General features: G+C 40.0%; 1 long non-coding RNA gene across 2 annotated transcripts; it reads right to left on the bottom strand.

Moving 5' to 3' along the window:
- Window positions 1–5,940: 5,940 nt before the first annotated feature.
- Window positions 5,941–8,469, bottom strand: LOC139190082 (uncharacterized). 2 transcript variants are annotated; one of them, XR_011574082.1, is made up of 4 exons: window positions 8,388–8,469; window positions 7,799–8,053; window positions 6,211–6,289; window positions 5,941–6,133 (listed from the first exon to the last, which is right to left on the bottom strand). It is a non-coding gene; the product is annotated as an uncharacterized lncRNA (long non-coding RNA). The 2 variants fall into 2 exon arrangements; XR_011574081.1 differs by lacking the exon at window positions 8,388–8,469 and having other exon boundaries at window positions 7,799–8,175.
- Between the last annotated feature and the right edge of the window lie 13,589 nt (window positions 8,470–22,058).

Genomic DNA, 22,058 nt, shown 5'->3' with positions numbered 1-22,058 from the left:
TTTATAGGTACAGGTCTGTGATTATATACACTTTGAATACAATCCTAATATGGTAAATACAACCATACTTGAATGACTGAATCAATCCTAATCAAATAGAATAGGAAAGACATCATAGCATATATCATAGTTGACTTTCATACGGAGGAGCTGATTGTGCGGTTGATGGAGTAGATTGTGTTGTTGACGAACTGATCTCCTTTGATGTAGGAGATTCCTTAACACGCAAGACGGTGGCACCATCGGAGACACCGATCTTGGAACGAAGGAGATGGAAACGAGGACGTGGCAAGGATTTGGTGAGAGCGTCAGCAAGCTGATCAGTAGTGGAGACATAAGACACTTGAAGAAGACCACGAGTGACACGATCCTGTACAAACTGAAAATCAATATTGATATGTTTCATACGGGAATGTAGGACAAGATTAGCACAATAGAACATGGCTCCAATGTTATCACAAGAAACAACTGGTGTTGTGGGGAGAGGAATGCCAAGTTCACGCAGTAAGGACTGAATCCATGTGAGTTCAGCAGTGGTGTCAGCAATGGCCCGATATTCGGCTTCGGTGGAGGAGCGAGAGACAAACCGCTGCTTACGGGAGCTCCAAGAGATGAGATTTCCACCGAGATAGACAACATAGCCAGTCGTAGACTTGCGATCATCACGATCACCAGCCCAGTCAGCATCTGAAAAGGCATAGAGACGATGAGAGGGGCGACGACAAAGATGAAGGCCAAAGGAAATGGTACCTTTCAAGTAGCGAAGAAGACGCTTGAGTGCCTGCCAGTGAGTCTCGGAAGGAGAATGCATGAATTGAGAGAGCTTATTGACTGCGAAGGAGATGTCAGGGCGTGTAAGGCTTAGGTATTGAAGACCACCAACAAGACGACGGTAGGGAGTGGCATCTGTTAGGGAGGAGCCATCATGGAGCATGAGTGAGTTAGTGGTGGAGAGAGGCGTACTGACAGCCTTTGCACCATCCATCTTGGCATTGACGAGAAGATCATGAATGTACTTGTGCTGAGAGAGGAATAGGCCAGTGGCTGTGGGAAGGACCTCAACACCAAGAAAGTAATGTAATGAGCCCAGGTCCTTGACAGAGAACCGAGTTGCCAATAGTTGGATGAACTTTGCTACAAGTGAGGAATCGTTGCCTGTAATAAGAAAATCATCAACATAAACCAAAAAATAAATTACAGCAGTCCCATTTTTGAAGAGAAAGAGTGAGGCATCAAAGATGGCATTGACAAAGCCATGGAAGAGCAGAAATGAGTGTAATTCCTTGTACCATGCCCGGGGAGCCTATTTAAGGCCATAGAGGGCTTTCCTCAATTTACACACATGAGATGGATGATTAGAGTCAACAAAACCAGATGGTTGGACCATATAGACATTTTCACGGATTGTGCCATGAAGGAAAGCATTGTTAACGTCCAATTGACGTATTGGCCACCCATGAGTCACGGCAAGATGCAAAACAATGCGTATGGTAGTAGATTTGACCACCAGACTGAAAGTATCTGAAAAATCAACACCAGGGCGTTGGTGAAAACCATTGGCAACTAGCGTGCCTTGTACCTGTCAATAGTGCCATCAGGATGCCGTTTGATATGAAACACCCACTTACAACCAATAAGATTTTGATAGGGGAGGGAAGGAACGAGCTCCCATGTACCATTGCAAATTAACGCATTGAACTCATTGGACATTGCTTGCCGCCAAAGGGGATCCTTGATGGCCTGGGAAACACATGTCGGTTCAACTGAAGTGAGAATGAGATGTTTAGTAGCAGTCATAGCATACCGAGGATTGGGTTTGTGGATACCTGTTTTGGCACGGGTGATCATGGAATGATCGGGGAATACATAAGGTACGGGGGGGGTTGGGGGGTGTGGGTCAGAGGATGGAAGGGTGACAACAGTCGTATGAGGGTTTCTAGTGTATGTACGAATGGGGCTGAGGTGGGGAGGTGGCTGGACCTGATCAGTTTGGGCTAGAGAATGTGGTGAGGTGAATAGAGGTGCGGTAGAGGTAGGGGCCAATGCATGGTGGTTGGGTGACGGTAAGAGATGAGTGGTAGCAGCAGCAATAGGGGCCGGGGTAGCGGATGGTGACGGTTCTGAGACGGGGGTAGATTCTGATGATGATGATGTGACATGTGGTGGCAGCGAAGAAGAAACAACCGACTCAACAGGCCTGGTGGGTAAGTGTACAGGAACATGAGTAACTGGAGGAAGAGAGGAGACCCAAGTGTGAAAGTTATCAACAGTGACATGGGGAATTGAGGAAGGGAGGTTGGCAAGAGGAAAAATGGACTCATCGAATTGAACATGCCGAGAGATAAAAAGTTTGTTGGAGGAAAGATCAAGACACTGAAAAGCACTTTGATTAGATTAGTAACCAAGGAAGAGACATGGGCGGGAACGAGGGAGTAATTTATTGGAATTGTAAGGACGTAACCAAGGAAAACACAAGCACCCAAATGTACAAAGACGGGAGTAATTGGGTTGTTCATCAAAGAGTTGAGTGAATGGGGAGAGATTGTGAAGAAGCGGAGTAGTCATGCGGTTGATAAGATAGGCAGCTGTTTTAAAGGCATAAGACCAATAGGTGAGAGGTAAAGAAGCTTGATGAAGAAGGGTGAGACCAGTTTCAACAATATGACGATGTCATCGTTCGGCAACTCTATTGTGTTGAGGAGTGTGAGGTGGTGTAAGAAGATGGGTGATGCCATTGGATGAGAGAAAATGTTGGAGTTTGATGAATTCGCCCCCACCATCAGTGTATAATCTAGTGATTTTTCTTTTGAAGTAATTTTCGACAAGTGCTTTGAAGGTGACAAAAGTGGAAAACACATCAGATTTCTTTTTAAGAGGGTAGAGCCATATGTATTTTGTAAAATGGTCAACAAAGATAACATAGTAGGAAAAACCATCAATAGAAGAGTACGGAGCAGGGCCCCAAACATCACTATAAAGGAGGTTTAATGGACCATGACTGGTGAGAGACGAAGTACCAAACGGGAGCCGATGGCTTTTATTACATAGAAATGAATGACAAACAGACTCGAACAACTTGGAAGACACATTAATGGAAGATAAATGAAAGACTTGTTGGAGAGTTTGGTGGCTGTGGTGACCAAGACGACGATGCCAGAGGTTAGGAGAAACCACCACACCCACCATAGCTTGCGGTTGACAAAAAGATTTGGGGGACCACTCGTACACATCATCCTTATTCGGGCCTCGAAGAAGAACCGCCCCCATGCTTAGATCCTTAACATGAAAGAAATCAGGACAAAGTTCAATAGAGGTATTATTTTGTTTATTAAATTTAGAGATAGAAATAATGTCTTTTTTCATAGAAGGAACACATAGAAAGTTTGATAAGCTGAAAGATTGGGAGGATGAGGAGGGTAAAGTGGTTGAACCGACATGAGTGATACCCAAACTTGAACCATTACCAATAATTATTTCATTAGGACCATCATATATAGAGGCACCAGAAAGAGTGTTGACATTGGAGGTAACATGGTGAGAAGCACCGGAATCAAGCAACCATGTTGGAGAATAGGTGGACCGGCCATGGGTGGTAGGATTGGCCACTAGCGGACTGTGAGGTCCAGATTGGAGTTGAGGGCAACGTTTGGCACTATGACCTTGAGTGCCACACCATTGACAGAAACCACGATAACCTGTGTTGTTCATGTTGGTAGAGCGGCGACCATTGTCGGTGAAAGATTGTTTGGTGGGCCTGTAGGAACTACGAGAATTGGTGTCAATGGAAGATGTGTGGGGGTGCCTGAAGGAACCACAAGAAGGATTGCGAGAGGCAAAGGACCCACGGTTGGAGTTGGAGTTGTGAAAGCGGTAACCACGGTTTGAGGTGTGGGAACGAGATGTCTGAGTGACACTAGCAGTGATCACTGGGGTAGCAACAACAGTATCATCACGCTTGAGAGCAGCTTCATGTTCAACCAGTTTGTCATAGAGGTTTTCAAAAGAGATTGAGGTGTCACGGGAACGAACTACCGCAACAATTTCCTTGAAGTCAGAGCCAACACCATTAAGAATGTAGAGAAGGAGATCGTCATCAGAGAGGGGGACATCAATGATGGCGAGCTCATTTGCAATAACGTGGACTTCTTGTAGATACTCAGAGACAGGCTTGTTCTCACGGCGCAGGAAAGTAAGGAGTTCTTTGAGACCAAGAACACAGGCACGGGCTTTGCTAGCAAAGAGATGGAGAAGCTTGTCCCAAGCCTCCTTAGATGTCTTGGCAGAGGCAATAAGGGAGATGACCTGTGATGAGACGGAAGCAAGAATCGCATGAAGGAGGAGTTGATCTTACCGAATCTAAAAGGTACGAAGCATGGATTGAGTGGTTGATGGGCAGATATTAGAACCATCCACATAACCCATGAGGTCGTAGCCGTAAAGGAGGGCGTTAAACTGAGCACGCCAGGATGGGTAATGGTGGGTGTGAGTTTCACAGGTAGTTGGGCTGTAGCGTTGATTGTGATCAAGGTGGGAGTAATGGAGTTGAGCTCTGGTAAAGGGTTGGTTGTAGAGGCGTCAGTGGCCATGGATGAAGACAGGGAAGAGAGGGATAAAAAAAAATAAAATTGCTCACTAGAGTTTTTGGGCTCTTGATACCATGTAGAATTTGTATATTTCATTGATTTGTTTATAGGTACAGGTCTGTGATTATATACACTTTGAATACAATCCTAATATGGTAAATACAATCATACTTGAATGACTGAATCAATCCTAATCAAATAGAATAGGAAAGATAGCATAGCATATATCATAGTTGACTTTCATACGGAGGAGCCGATTGTGTGGTTGATGGAGTAGATTGTGTTGTTAACGAACTGATCTCCTTTGATGTAGGAGATTCCTTAACACCTTCCACCTCTAGTCCCCATGTATCCCTCACAATTCACATCAGCCAATAGAGTCAGAGACTCCCAACACCATTTTGACGCCTTGAGACTCCCAACCATTTTGAAAACTGGAACTTTATTCTTTTTTATTCTTCCTTTTCCTCATCGTCTTCATCTTCGTCTTCTTTCCATTTCCTCTTCTTCTTCTTCTTCTTCTTCTTCTTTCCGTTTTCCCTCTGTAAATTCTCCTTTTTTTTTGTTTCCTCTTCTTCTATTTCGGTGTAAGTTCCTCCTTTTCGATGGATTTCAGATACAGGAAGTAGCGACAGCTAAGAAAGTCATGGTGCATAGAGAGAGGAAGTCAAAGTGGCGAGAAAGCTTTTGCGATTCTGGGTATTTGGTTGGATTTCTTCCCAGGAAACAATTTCACTCCGCCTAAACCTTTGCCTAGACAGCCGCCTAGACCGCCTAAAAGCGCCTAGGCGGGCGCGTAATAGCTCCTGATTTTTCTTAACGATTCGGACCTAATCGGATCGACACAACCACGCCTAGGCCGTTTTTTAGAACACTGCTAATTAATATATTATTAATATATTATATATATTAATGTTATGTTTCTTTTTTATTTCTTTTCCCCTATTTCCCCCTTTCCCCAAACAAAACTTTGTTTTGTTGTAGGTCTTGGGTTTTAGTACTCCCTCCCCTTTCTTTCTTTCCTAGTTTTGTTTCTTTCTTTCTTTAAAAAAAAAAAATTGTTCTGCACTCACTCCAATTTTATCATGGAAATCAACCAAGAATCTGTAAGTTTCTTTTCTTTCTTTATACAATAATTGCTTTGATCATGTGACATGAATACAAAAGTGCACACTCCAGATTATCGAGTCAATTTTTTCATATTTGTTATCTTTCACTTTGTTTTGATCGTAGTAACTTTCTATTTTCAAGAAAGTACATCTCTACCAAATATAATTAAGAACTATAGATAATACTATTTGAAATAAAACTTTGATCAAAACATAAGCTGTTAAAAAACTTGATATCCAAGGTGAATCTAAAAGTTATTTTGACTAATTGTCAAGCAGCCAAACTATATAAAAAAAAGAAAAACAAATACCACATCGTCTCTTCAATTCATCCATCTTCAATCCATGAGCTCTATGTTTCCAGCATCTGCGCATTTTTCTAAGAACTCTTGAAGTTGAAGAGCTAAAGTTGTGTTATCCAAGATGTCTACTGCCATTAACCTAAATCAATAAACAAAATGTTAGAATGCTAACACATATTGTGACTTATAACCCCAAATATAAGTTTCAATACAAACCTGATTATAAAAGTCATGAAATGATGGATACAAGGTTGTCATATTTGAGGAGCATTCATAGTCTCTTGATTATGTTGCTCTGCAAATGTACATATATTCATTACATAATAATATAGTATATTCACAATAAAAAGTATAAAGTACCATATTGAATGAGTATTACTAGAAACTATACTATTAGGTGGTGACATTTGCAAGGTGTATCTAACTTTTGCCACTTTCTTCAATTTTTCCAAAGCACTCTTCAATCTCTTGTTGGTTACCCCTTTAGCTCTCACGATTGGAGGATCCAATATATCTTGATCATCATCTTGAACACCGAAAGTAGAGAGGCTATTTTCCTTTTTAACCTTATTCGAGGCTTTATTTGCTTTTATGTCTTTTTCAACCAACTTCATTGCCTCTGATAATTTTTCACTTACAACGTGAGCACCCCAATCACTCATTGGCGTTAAGCTGAAAAGACTATTTTATGCATCAATTGACTAAGACGTAATGATTGAGCAGACTTCAGATTTCCTTGTGGTGATGAATCATCTAAATCACTACTCAAAAGCATCCTTTCTTTGACCGTTTTGGTCCATCTCTTTAATACATATTGGGTTGGTACCTTGTAAGATATTTCGAATCGAACACCCTCAAAGCATGGCAGCACAATATGCCCGTAGCTTCATACATTTTACATGAGCAGGAAACCATGGAAGTATGAGAGATAAACTCAATTGTGTTTACTTTTTTATGACCTTCTTCGGTTGCTTCATAGATAGTAACTCCTTCTTCATTACTAACTTCTCTTAACCTTAATGTCAAACAACTCATGTACTCAATTTCAAAGAACTTGAATATTTTATTGGTGTACGCCTCAGTTGCATGACATAAAATTCCACTAATTACTTTGAGATGAGGCATACCTTGTTTGCAGGGAAAATCTTCTGCAACTCTGTCAAACGCATGTCTTCTAGCTTTTTCTCATAGTGAAGCACAAACTCAATAATACTTGTTGTCTTTGTACACATTTGATGGAAAACATTATTTGTACTCTCAACTCTGAGTGGATTTCATCTTTGCAAAGAAAGTATCTAAGCTAAAAGCAGGACACCACTTATTACGAAGGTTATATAGCTTATTAAGCCATGGATGAGTTTGAAGGTTGAACTTACTAGTCATGGAGTACCATGCAGCTTCAAATTCTGGTACACTTTGACAACCATCAAACACCTTGTTGAAGTGTGTTTTGAACTCAGGATTGGCATAAAGGCTAGAAATATTTTTTGTAGCATTATGTGCGATGTGCCAAGTACACAACCAATGATGTGTCCCCATAAATACTTGCTCAATAGCATTTGTCATTGCTTGAACTTCATCAGTGAAAATAGTCTTTGGTTGTTTATTACCCATTGACTCTAAGAATGTCTTAAATAACCAAACAAATGATTCGGTGCTTTCGTCTAACAAAAAAGCACAACCAAGTAGCACATTCTTCCAATGATGATTAACTCCAACAAATACAACGCAAATCAAATTGTACTTGTTAGTTCGAAATGTCGTATCAAAACATAAAGCATCTCCAAAGCAATTATAGTCTAACCTTGATCTGTCATCTCTCAAAAAAAAAAATTTGTCATCCGATTCAGTTGGTCCACTTGTATCGAATAGAAAAATTTGGAATCTTTTGCTTGCCTTTCCTTGAAATGATTAAACAAACTTTGTGCATCTCCTCCTTCCATCGTTTCAGACGTCTTCCTATACAAAATTTTTTGACAATCTTTCTTTGTGAATCCAACATCTTCAGCCCCTCCAACTTCTTCTGCTAAGTAACAATATGACTGTGAGGGCTTTATACCTGCATCCACCATAGAATTAATGACCCCAGCATGAGCATCGTGTATTTTTGTACCTGATCTTAGAAATTGTCTTTCTTCAGGCTTGGCAAGCTCATTATTATGAATTGAATTAACATGTGAAATCTTCCATACACCTTGATTTACTGAAAATTTGATTAACGCCTTGCAACCTATTTGTGTAGTTAGTTTATCAACAATGTTGTCATTGCATAAGTCTTTACACCCTTCCTTGGAACACAAAAAAACTCGTTGCGTAACATTATTTGATTTATCTCTTTGAATATGCCCTTTACGAAGATTGAATCCCTTCCTCAAAACATAAGCATTGCATACCTGAAAAGCTTCAGCGTCTGAATGCACCACCATTCCGATTTTCAGATCTTCTTCAAACTCCATTGCCCCAGCAGCAACCTATCAATTGAAAAAAAAAAATCAAAGATTAGACTAACATATTAATTAAAGACTCATAATAAAGAAGGTAGCAAACATAGCAGATACCCTAATTCATATTATAAATATAAAAAAATCAAACACCCGAACCCGAACCCAAAAATCCCCAATTAAAAGAAAAGAAAATAACCCTAATACAACTATATATGTGGGTTATTCATGTCAAATGATCAAAGCAACTATTGTATAAAGAAAGAAAAGAAACTTACATATTCTTGGTTGCTTTCCATGATAAAATTGAAGTGGGTACATAACCTTTTTCTTTTTTTTTTTTTAAGAAAAAAAAGAAACGAAATTGGGAAAGAAAGAAAGGGGAGGGAGTACTGAAACCCATGACCTACGGCAAAACAAAGTGGGGGGGGGGGATTTGGGAAGAAAAAAATAGGGAGAAAGAAATAAAAAAGGAAACATAACATTAATATATATATATATATATATATGTATATATAATATATTAATTAGTTAAAAATAATTATAAAAATTTTAAATATAAAAGAATGATAAAAGATTATCTTTTAGACTTGCCATGTGGTGAGTTTTGAGTGGATTGTAGTGCCACTTAGCGAAGTCCAGTGGCAAGCCAAGCCCCACACAAGTATTTGAACAATCTATTTTGAAAGTCTCGGTTCGTAAATCATTTAAAAAAAAATTCAATTCAATCCTAAATCATTTGCCTGTTTAATTATCACTATGAAATTTCAATGTTTAGTCTTCTCCATGCCCCACTTGGATTAAATTAAGGGAACCTCAACAAAAAGCTCCCGGTACTATTCACTTTAACGAAAAACCACATTTTGACATTAAAAAGTCAATCCTGATACTATTTACTATACTCTTTATTTTGTCCTTATCGTTAAAACTCTAAGTTTTCAAACCATTTTTATTAGTTTTCATTTAAATTAAATGTGGATGGTGCGTAGCGGTCTCCTTGCCTCACGAAAGCTTTGGCTTCCCTTATGAGCTTCTTTGTACTTTTCTCTTCATCTTCAGTGTTTTCAATGCATTGCTCATTTGACAAAAAAAATGTCGTGTGATGTAGTGGCTCATTTGACCCCCCCCCCCAAAAAGTCGTGTAATCTTTTTTTGAATTTCATTCAGGTTTAAATTGTGGGGATCTTAGAGATTCTCACATCTTAGCCATTCATCGTGCATCGTGCGGTCAGAAATCATTTGAGAAAGACGGTGAGTATGTGCAAAGAGATGGAAAGGGAAATCATTTGAGAAAGGTGGTCAGAAATCATATGCCAAACTATGCGATGTCTTGTTTTAAGCTTCTGGTGAGTTGTGCAAAGAGATGGAGCGAGAAATAGCGAGATTTTAGTGGAGGGGAAATAAAATAAATTCCGGAATGCCTTAGATTGCATGGGGAAATTTGAAGAAGAGAAAGACGGGGGGGGGGATTGGGGTTTAGGGACTTACAATGCTTCAACCTTGCGTTCTTGACTAACATTGGGTGGCGTTTGATGATGGCTCATTCCGAACACAACTTTTTTGGATGCAAAGATTGGGTGTATATCGTCATGGGGTTGGAAAGGTATTTTTCAAAGGAAAAAAAAATTCTTGAAAGGGGGTTGTGCTAGAAGGTGGGGGATGGAAAGAATATCAGAGTCACTGGGGATCCTTGGATTCCTATACCCAACACTTACAAACTTTAGACTCGAAATGCTTTAAGGCCAGAATGGGTGAGCGATTTGATTGATTTTGATTTGAGTGGGTGGATTATGGAGATGGTACATGAGCATTTTGATGAGGAAGAGTCAAAGTTCATTTGGGGAATACCATTGAGTTTGATGGGTTGTAAGGATAAGATTATTTGGCATCATACGAAACATGGAGGGTATACGGTTCGAACAGGGTATAAGGTTACGATGAAGTTGCAAGCGAATAGGGAGTTTAGGAGAAGGCGTACGAGCATGGCAAGTGGGAAGGCTGAAAGGGACCGACTGTGGAAAGCAATGTGAGGGCTTCATGTTCTTAAAAATTAAAAAAAAATTATGTGGAGATGTTGCAACGGTTCGCTGGCAGTAAGAAGGAATTTGCTTCGGAGATGTATGAATGTGGATTATAGGTGTGCGATGTGTGGCCCTGTGGAGGAAACAAAGGAACATCTTTTTTTCCGATGCGAATTCAATAAAGTGTTCTGGTTTTGCTGCCCATTACAAATTGATTCATTGTCTCTAGTGGGACAAGACTTTAGGGGATGTTGGGAGGCTGTGTTATCACGTATAAAAGGGATGGCAATGCAGTAAGAAATTCTCCAAGACGTGGCCTTTGGGTTGTGGAGAAATTGGAAGTGCAAAAATGATGTGGTGTTTCAAGGGAAAACATGGAATCCAATTGAGGCAATTGAGGTATAGATAAGACATGTGGGTGAGCATTGTGTAATTGAGAAGGAGGTGAGGGATTCTTTGGTTAAGTCAAAGAAGATTGGGGCACGGGAGGATGGTGGAGCAACTGAAGGGTTGAGGAAACCAATGTTTGGTACATGGAAAGTAAATTGTGATGGATCATGGAATTCTAAGATAGGGCTGAAGAGTTATGGGTGGGTGATTTGAGATTTTGCAAGGTGTTTGCGGAGAGCAGGAGGGGCGGTGAAGAGGCCTTTTAATTCGGCAATCTTGGCGGAAGTGGAGGCTATTCGTGTAGTACTTGTGTTTTGCAAAAACAAGGGATTTACAAAGGTGGAGATTGAGTCAAATGCCTAGGTGCTATTGTGAATGATTAACAAGGAGATTGAAGTGGATGTTGATTTGGAATGTCTTATGTTTGATATTGATTCTTTGGTGAAGCATATTGGAGATGTCAAAATTGGGTTTATGCCGCAGTTGCCTCGTTTACTGCCAAACATGGTGGTCCATTTGTTTGGGACGAGATAGGACCTGAGTTTTTATTTAATTTTCTTGCTATGGATGTAAATATTTTGATTAGATTAAAAATAAAGTATATCTTTTGACAAAAAAAAATAATCTAAAACTCTACGAAATTACTATTCTATATCATTTCTTGTTAAATTGTTGGGAAAGTTCGTTGTAAGGGGCATGGAATAAATATGAATTTTTTATAATATTAATCTAAACTACCCATTATCCCATAAAAAAAAAACTAATAAAAAGGGTTTAAAAACCTTCAGTTTTAATCAAAATGACAAAAAAGTGTTGTAAGTGAATAGTACCATGAATGACTTTTTAGAGTAAAAATGTCATTTTTAATTAAAGTGAACAGTATCGCAAGTGTTTCGTAAAAACTCCCTAAAAACTCTGTGAAATTACTATTTTAACATTCTCATCAAAGCTAAACAAAATGAATAGACATGGCAATTTAGTAATTACATACTACTCAATTTTTTTTTTTTACACAAACATCACAGCCATGTAAATGTAACATATCCTTTTTTTTTTCTTTGAAAAAGAGCATTGATGAAAAGGAGTTGGGCCAACTTTTTTTTAATAAAAAACCATCATAAACTTTTATTTAATCAAAGGGAAGTGTTATTAGCACTTCAAAAATCTCATTCTACACTCCTCACAAGTGTATTTTTCTTTCCAAATATAAAATGTTTGGGGTGTAGAATGAGATTTTTGGAGTGTTAATAATAATTCTCTAATAAAAAGGCTTAAGATTTGATCATGAAACACAACTTTTCATATACCAACCCTACAAACATTAAAAACATGGGCCAGATTAAAGCCTAACCCGCAGTAAAATACTTTTTTTCATAATTACCCCTAACAGAACTTAACCCAAGCCCATTAGTCAATTCACAAATATTACGATTTTTCCAAATGAATCATCACCGCCATTAAGGCAGAGCACGAACCCTCATTTCATCTCAGTCTTACCCAATGAAGTAAGGGAGGGTCGCGTGGGATCGTATTGTTACCACGAGGACACTCAAGCATTTTTTGATTATTTAGACCACTAAAAGATGATCAAGGCAATGTGCAAGCTTTCATGCAGCCAAAGTGACAAGAAACGGAAGCTTCTAATTCTCTGCAACTCCTCCCAAACTTTTTAATATATTAAATTCTAAAATTATGTATATTTTTGCAACAATTTTTCAAAAATAGAATTTCCCCTATTTAATCTCTGTTTCTCTCTACATTTGGCATAGTAATAGTTATTTAGTAATTAATTTTCTTTTTGTTTTTAGTTTTGGGAAAGAATAGGGATTTTTGTTTGGGTTTGTTTTGGGTGTTTGTCATTCAACCTCGTTCTTATTTTGTTGTATTTCTAGAGATAGTGTTTATTTTGTTCACTTACAGAAATACTGTGAATTATTTTGTTCACTTACAGTAATAGTGTGAGTTATTTTGTTGTAGTTTCAGAAATAATGTGGATTATTTTGGTTGAGTTTCAGAAATAATGTGGGTTATTTTGTAGCAGTTCCAGAAATAATATGGGTTATTTTGTTGGAGTTCCAGAAATAGTGTGGATTATTTTGGTTTTGTTTCATAAATAGTGTGAGTTATTTTACTGTAACTTCTGTACTTCAGTTGAGAACTGGCGAGGGGGCTGGCGGAAAGGCTTGCAGCCAGCTTTGATGTGTAATTCATGTTTAACAAGGGTCCGATCGAGACCCGGCATCTCATGATAACTCCAAGTAAAACAATCTTTAAACTCGTGAAGTAATTGATGGAGTTCAACTTTCATGGTATGGGGTAATAATGAACTAATAAATAATGATCGAGGGTCGTCGGCCGTTCCAACATTTATTTCCTCTAAAGGATCCCTAACTTGGGGTCGACTGTCTTCGAGTTCGGCCGATGTGGCCTGAACATTATCTAACGATAGTACCGGGCCGTTATCTTCTTTGGCCAAAAATTTGATCAAGTTGATGCCCGAATATGGGTGCTTGGAAATAGCATACCAATGGGCCAACAGGCGCTCCATCGTGGATGAAATCGCGGCTAGACACCTCTCACTTTTGATGTCAATCATCAATGGTGGGGAGCAAATTGGCCAAACCGAGTCTCGCCGAATCCTGGTGCACAGTCTCGGCGCCTACCTCGATGGCTTTCTGGACTGAGATCCGAGTTGACCGTCCATCTTCATTAAAACCTTGTAGGGTAATATAGCCGATGTGAACATCATAATAGCGGGCCTGAATCATGTTGGTTTCAAATGGTTGAGTATCGACTGGGTAGACCACGACCGATTTACCATCCCAAAAAATGAGAACTTGGTATAAAGAAGAAGGAATGCAATTCGTTTGATGAATCCAATCCCTACCGAGCAAAGCATTATATTCTATCTTGGAGTCGACGATAAAAAATGTGATCATGTGATTGCGACCTGCAATGTTGACCTCTAGAGGGAGTACTCATTTGGTTTGAGACTTGTCACCGACGAAGCTGCTCATGGTTATTCCTGAAAGAATGAGTTTGTCGTGGGATCGTCGTAATGCTTTCATGATAGATACATGCATGATATTGATCGTTGCTCCGCAATCGACGAAAATTTTAGAGATTGGGTAGCCTTCAATATGGGTTGTGACATACAACAATTTTAAATGCTGAAGATTAGCTGATGACGAACAGGGAAACAAAACGTCCAAGGCTGTTTTAAGTTTATCGTCGCCGTTTGCAGACTCATCTTCAATGGTAGTGATGAAATCAACTTGTGTTGCTTCCTCGGCGGCCACATCGGCATCCAAGGAACTTGGTTAATGTGTAGTCAGCTGGAATTCAGCAGGTAGAACATGGACCATGCTAATTTCAATATTTTCGAGGACTGAATGGCCCATTGGATCCTGGTCATTTCTTCCGGGTTTGTGAGGACTATAGCATCGTGTGTTAGAGCATTCTCAGCTTGATTTTTGTATGTCTCAACATGCTCTTGTGCTTGTGCCATATAATCCTACTCTGTGTCATTTTGAATGTCATCGTCAGGCTTGCATGCATTGGGTGTCTGATTCTGCTCCTACCACATTTTATGAGCTTGTTCCTTATAGGCGATCCGGGCATTCCTTGTATCCAGGTAAGCGTCCAGACGTGCCACTCGATCTTTCTCATCGGCCGTTAAACTGAATAAATATACGGCTGAAAAGACTTCGAAGTGATATTGAAGGTGTTGAAGGTCTTCGAGAGAAAAAAAAGAGTTCGACTGTGTCAATGTCCGTGTATGGGTCGACCTCGAAGCCGAGAACCTTAGCCTCTCGAATGTGCTGGAATCTAGCTTTCATCGCTGGATCAGTGGTTTTTTGGATGATCTACTCAGCATTGGGGCAAGTTAATGCCAGGTCAAGAGCTTCTTGGCATGCTTTAGGCAAACCATAGAAATCGTTAGCAGAATATTTCTTGTGAAACTCTTTCATGTATTCCAAAGATTCACTGAGGAATTTGGGGTGTGGATTCTGCCGAATTCTGATTAGTGGTTCTTTCAAAGGTAACGGGGGCAGTTAGTTTTCGGCCTCTTTCTTAAATTGCTCGAAGCGAGCTTTCATCTCCCCGGGCCGAAGAAGGAGTTTGATACGCTTCTCGGACTCTTCAATGGTAGTTTCGAAGTCGCGATTGATTTCCTTCTGCCCCTGTAACTCAGCCATGATTGTTAGAGTTAGCCGGTCATCTTCGCTTCCTACTGTCTCTTTCGGCTACCATTTAGTGGCCGAAATAGGCTGGGTCGCTTGCCGTCGAGCCAAGCAATCTATACGTTAACATCAACGTTTCTAAGATTTGGAAAGCGCGATATACATGCCGGTGGGAGAATTGTAGTTGTACCATCGTTGGTCAGGTGGATTAGGCGGCCTGAAGGTTTTTGGATCTGCTAATAAGCTTGAGCTACATGAATTACGTGAATAATAATCCTCATTATAAAACGGTGTGTCAAAATCAAGGCACCGTCGAAGCGAGGTAGGGCCATCTGTCTGTTTCTTAGGGCCAAGCCTATCGAATACTTTCTGGCGCTGGCCTTTACTCGGTTTCTTTGAAGGTGCCTCCATGGTTACCGATTGTTGCCGTGACGTCGGTGTTTGCGTCTGAGGCAGTTTCTTCTCGGGCTCGGTTAATGCAACGCGTGCCTTACAATTGCTGCACAAAACTATCGGCTAGCCATTTTCTTATTCGCTGAAGTCTGACATGGATTCAACTATGGCAGGTCCTGAGAGCTTGGTAGGTGGCACATTGGAAAATAGGTCGATCTTGAGTCGAGGCTGGGCACCTTTCTTTAGGATGTGTTGTACTGGGGTAAACCCGCCCTTTTCTTTCCCTTTGCTCTTGGGCAAACGGGCTTCTACCATGCCAACTGTTGCCGAAGGGAATGGATCCGTATCAATCGTCATGCATTTTTCAGGAAACTTTAGCTTGCCTTTTTCAATCCAGCTTTGGATATCATCACGAAAGATGACACAATTATTTGTGGCATGCTTGGTCGAGTTATGATATTTGCAATATGTCTTTCCTTTAAACTCGTTGGCCTTGGGAATGTTATGCCCAGGCCGAAGTTTGATGATCTTTGCTAATAGCAATTGATCAAAAATTACTTCGACCTTTGTGATATAAAAGGTATAAACTTTCGATGTTTTCGCTGCTTCTTCAGTGGCCGAGCGGGGTTTGGCATCATTGGAATGAATTTGGATCAATGCCTTGCAAACGTATGGTTTATCTATTACTATCTCGGCTACGTCGATGTTGACGTATTGAAAATCCTCACCTTCAGTCGATGTGTAGTTGACCATGGGATTTTTGTAAATCGCCCATCGGGATGGGGATTTCGAGAGCTTTTCTTCTCTGAGCAAATAATCATATTGCTGAAATGCTAGGCTAATTCATACATATCCCGAAAGTTTGCACCCAAGAATTTCTTTTTGTATTATATGTTGAGTTCGTTCAGAGCAAGCCTAACAAATTCGACTTCGGGAAGAGGTACTCGGCACCAATTCCTAACCGATTTAAATCTGGTAAGATAATCCATAGGTGACTCATCAGATGTTTAAGCCATCCTCGCCAATGAGGAAACTGACATTTCCATCCCTGGTCGATAAAACTAGTCATGAAATTTCTCGACCAACTCATCCCACATTTGGATCGAATTAGGTGGGAGGTTGATACACCAGGCAAATGTTGAGCCTGTAAATGAAAAATTGAACAGCCACAGCTTGTGAAAATCACTGTTAACATCTCTGCATTACGCGATGAAACGAGCCACATGTTCTAACGAGGATAAGGATGATTCTCCAGCGACGAGGCTAAAATCTGGACTTTTGAAACTTTTAGGATATTCGAACCTTTCCACATATATTGGATACAGATGGATGAATTTAGGGAACTTCGGCCCCTTTTTCATAGTCGAATCGATCATCCGTTGGACCTCGGTCATATCGACGGGTGTTGCTTCCACTCTCTGGTCGGATCCATCTGACCTACTACTCGATCATTCCCTTTTCTCTAAGTCAATTATCTTGGGCCGAGTCGACACCACTTCGGCCTATAGGGAATTACTTTTAAGTGGAAGCTGCCGAGCCTGATTAACAGGTTTCTCTTCGAATACTTTGCTAGCTATTAGTTCTAGCAATCGGGTTTGGGTCTCTCCAGTGCTTTATATCGCTTCAAGCAAACGGTTCATTTTATGGCCCACTGTCTCTTCCACTTGCCGAGATTGCTCATCAAGTCATCTTCGAATAAACGACCTAGTAGGAGGATCAGAGCCTTCACCACTGTCTTCATCGCAATCCTCCACCATTCGTTCAATGAAAACGTCTGCATTTCAGTTGAGTACTTCTGTATTTCGAGGCTAGCCACCGAGGCACTCTTCATTTTCTTGGTGCGTTGCACTTATAGCCTCATGGGTCACGACAACGATAGGATTTCGCACATGTGATACTACTTGTCCAGGATTTTGAACCGGCAAATCGGTTGCTGATTTTCCCATAGTTGTTTTCTTTTTTACTGATCGTGTCTCGATGGTCATGAACTTCATAGTCTTAGCACTAGGTCCTATTGGGCGTGCCAAAATGTTTACCCTAAAAACTACTAAACCTATGTGGCGCGCAGGTCGAGTAATTAGTAAGCTAACTACGTCATTCGGTTGTATGCGGAGCGTGCTAACTCGTCGGCCGAGCTCTGCTGAGGAGTAAAGTTTGTTGATGTTGTGTTGGGTGCACGACTGACTTCTCGATCATGCGACTGCGGGTTATAGAGCTTGAAGACAAAGCTACTAGTTCTGCGAAGTTCACAAATCGTCGACGCCGGATTCGGTCACAGTGATTATATTCGTAAGAGTATAAGCACGCCGAATCGACACCAGAGTATAAGGACACAAATCCTCAAAACAAATGTATGTCTTGATTGTGAAAGTGGTTCGGCCGTCAGAATGCTGAACTCTAAAACCTACTTACGAATAACCAATCATAAACGACTCGGCATTCAATGTGCCGAGTATAGTGACTTGTAACACCTCGTTTCGCCGAGAAGGCTAACGAGATGACCTCTACGGATAAGGATTCGAAAATCCTCCTCGACTGAGACTTGGATAGATAACTAGTGGGCCCTATCGCAGTGCTATTTATCCAAACTGAAGATGCTCCACGGTCGGCTGATTCTACAGCAACAGTGTTGTTTATCTAAACTGAAGATGTTCGCCGGTTGCCTTCACAGTGTTGTTTATCCAAACTGAAGATGCGTCGGCGAAAAGGGGAAAAACAAAAATCTCAAGGTTGTTGAGAGGTTTCGCGTAGAGCGAGAGAATACGCAGGGCAATTTGTGTGTTGAATTAGAGGGGCTTGTTTCGATGTCTTCCCTTCTTATTTATAGCAGCCAACCTGTATTGAATCCCAATCACTCCCGGATTAGAACCCTTATCATGATCCAACTTTATCTCGACCAATCCTATTCCTACTAGGACTTCAAACATAACTCGTTATCATACCGTATTTAATCTCAGCATCCTGATCCCGTCAAAACTCCTTCTCATAACAGGATTCGTCCACATTTCAATTTCCAATAGGATATGGCCAACTTTGACCGCGCGGCCCATGGGCTGAATATCTCCTAATGACACCTGTTCACGACTTCTGGGCCGAGGATGAATCTAAACTCGGCCTATCCAACACTGGGCCGAAAAAGATCTAACTCAGCCCAAAACAATATTTTTGGGCCGAAACATATTCTTTTTATGGAATTACTTCCAAGTTGTTGACTTGGAAATGCAAATCTATTCCCACACAAGCCTGATGGCAGACTTGTATTATGCCCATTTCTAATTTTTAATATCAAAGTTGATAGTGAGGTGGAGAAATGCGGTTTCTATTGCACCGCTTGGAAAGAGTATTGTAAATTTAAAAGGGTATTGCACTGCTTGGGAAATCAACTAAAAAGCTACGTCCTGCTAGAAAGAGTATTGCACCGCTTGGAAAATCTTGGACGCACAAGGGAGTACAAACTGACATTTTTATTCGGAAAATTTGTTGAATTCGAATCGAATTGAAATCTAAAATAGAGATCGAGAGAGGTTGAATGGAGAAAACAAAATAGAAATTTTTTTCTGTGCAGCGGAGGGATCGAGAAAGGGATACAAGATTAAACGGCCAAAGGATTTCTATCAGGAGTAAAATTGGAAGCTTATTGTTTGGGCCAATCTGGTTGGGCTGGTTTGTTGTTGGATTTGTCTTAACCATTAAATAAAGTTATTAGGTGATTTTTGGTTAAAACTCAAAGTTTTGATGTCATTTTCATTAGTTTTCCTAAAAAAAAAATGGAGAATGTTTTTTCTTTAAACCCACGTCTCCCACTTTAAAACCACCCCCTTAACCTCCTCCACCCCCCCCCCCTCAAAGTTCCACCCCCAATTTTTTATTTTTTTTATTTTTTGTTCAAGTTTTTTTTAAAGAAGTGATATAAATATTTTTTAACAAATAATAGACAAATACAAATTACACAAGTATAACGTGTGCGCATATAACTAGTATTTATTAATTAAATAAAAAAAATATTACAAACAAAAATTATAATGTTAAAGTAATTTCACAATATTTTCTTAGCCACATGTTATTAAAGCAAATCCATAACAAAAGTAGACAAAGATAAATTTCAGAAAATTTTATTTGGACCCAAAGTTGTTATCTCTACACCCAACTAATATTTTCACTCCATTAAACTTCCCAATTTGTCCTTAAACAAATAAAAATAAATAAAATTCAAGTCTAATTTGGATCTCTATTGCCAATAAATCCCACCACCACCAGAGCACGCCTCCATTAATTTTGACGAACCCAACCTAAACTTCAACAACACTTAAATCGACAAATTAAGAGTGTAGAACAAATGGTCAAGGAGTCCCAATGTGAGGCTTAAAGCAAACTTAAGCTGCAAAGGTCATTCTTTCCTTCAATCATTGTAAGAACTTTGGACTAAGAACATAAGAACCTTAGGGTTTAGCGGTCCCCCGTATGCATAAGCACTTTTTTCTTCCTATATTGATGTACGAAATGGAAATGAATACTATTCTTCTCATAAAAAGTGGGAAAACCAAGGAAAAAGATCCCCTCCACCCGGCTCCCCCTATTCTCCAATTACTTAGATCCAAGGAAAGAGACAACAAGAGCATCAATGGTCGTGGTGCTTGGACGGGGTTCACCAGAAAAAAAATGGAGGTGTAGAGTGATGTGAGTTTAGGGTTATTGGTGTAGAGATTGTTGTAAACTTTCCTAGTTTAAGTGTGATTGTGTATATCTTAGATTAGATTTGATTCTAGTTATTTTTTCCTATATGGACTTGTATTCCTTGGGGATGAAGGAATTTTCTTCTCCCTCTTATTATTATAAATAAAGGCACTACGTAGGGGGAAAAACACACATTCCTATACATATTCTATAAACACATCTCTCTCTTTTCCCTCCTTGCCGTCAGCCCCTTCCCATTGTCAAATAAAATAGGCCACAACACATTATCAACATGCTCTTACTGCTACGTTTAGGAATCTGACGTGGAAGTTTTTTCTGCATCAAACCAATTCATCCATATCATCACGCAATCAGGTTCTTCCAAAACAATGGTTTTTATCTCGATATTTTTGCAACCCTGATAGCATGATCATTCATCATAATGCATGAACAAACCTTACGTTTTTCAAATATTAGATTCTACATAAATTATGCATGCATTATATCCATAATTATTTAATTATGTGAATTTGATATTGCCATGAATTGCATCAAATAATTGCTAATGCATTAAATTATATATCATATATACCTTGAATTAATTGAAAAAAAAAAGAAAAAAATAATTTGCAAATGCAATATGGGTTCTTCAAACCTATGACCTAAACCGTGCAAGCCTCAAGCACCAGGCCAGCAGCCTGCGTCAGTTTGACGAGCCCAACCCAGCCACGGCCCTCAAGGCAGCAAGCCCAAAACTGAAACGGTGCATTTGAGGCACCATCGTCCGCACCTCCACCCTCGGCCTAAAGCTCGGGTCATCCCTATCAATTTTTTTTACGATACACGACCGACAGTTATGTGATTTAGACAAAAGTCATCATTTCAAAATTCCAAAAGAATTTCGTGAGTTTTAAATCAGATTCAATCGAATCCCTTCGGCTCTCACCCCCTACAACGTTGAGTTTTTCACCTCCGTCGTCCAATTTTGGTTCTCCAATGAACCAACGGCTTGCACTAACCATGGAACACCGCTTGAAGCGGTGTCGTCGACCAACTCTGGCGGATCCTTACACCCAGCGCCACTAGGGTGGCCTAAAGATCTAACCCGAGCCTTAATGGGCCTTAAATTTCCTTTGGTCCATTTGCATAATACCCTTGTGTTTTGGGCCTGCTTGTGCCTAGAGCCTTAACCCATATCACCAACCTTTTGGCCTTTAGGGATTACATGGCCCAAGAACTAGTTGAGCCCTTTTGAGCTCCTGCCGTTTCTGTCATGCTCCCGTTTTGAGTGCAACCACGCACATCGTTTTGAATGAACGCATCTATTTCACTAATTTCATACCTAAGAATACACCTCTGACAACCCTCTCATGCCCATCTAACTTGATCGAAGGATATGGTAAGGCACGTATAATGTTGTCCAACAGTACAATTTTGACCACTGATGAGACACTTTATTCTTCGCATTCCGGAAGAACATTGTTGAGCTTTAAGGACATTAGAGATAATAATTTCCACGCTGAAATCTATGTAGAAAATGGAGTTGAATTTATGTGCATAACTTCCTATGAATATGGCCAGAAGCATATTCTATAAAAGATAAAGCATATCACGAGTGATCTGTATACTACGACCATACGCCTCATAGATAGCCATTATGTGGTCGGCTCTACCTCTAGGGCCGCACACAAAATTACACTTTGGCATGATCGTTTGGGACACCCCGGATGAATAGCTTTGTGTCGTATCCTTAAATCATCACAAGCATCCACTAACCCGAAGTTTATGTTCGATTCAAGGAATCGTATGTCAAACATGTTCAATGGGAAAGCTTATTACTAAGCCTTCATATGACAAGATTTGTTCGAATCCTCCTATTTTTCTACAAAGGATTCAGGGGGACATTTGTGGACCGATTCACCCTTCATGCGGACCATTTAGATATTTTATGGTTTTGGTTG

This window comes from Malus domestica, chromosome 12 (assembly GCF_042453785.1).
Source record: "Malus domestica chromosome 12, GDT2T_hap1".
NCBI lineage: Eukaryota > Viridiplantae > Streptophyta > Magnoliopsida > Rosales > Rosaceae > Malus > Malus domestica.
Note: the sequence above shows the minus strand (reverse complement) of the source record. Positions and strands in the feature narration are given on the sequence as shown.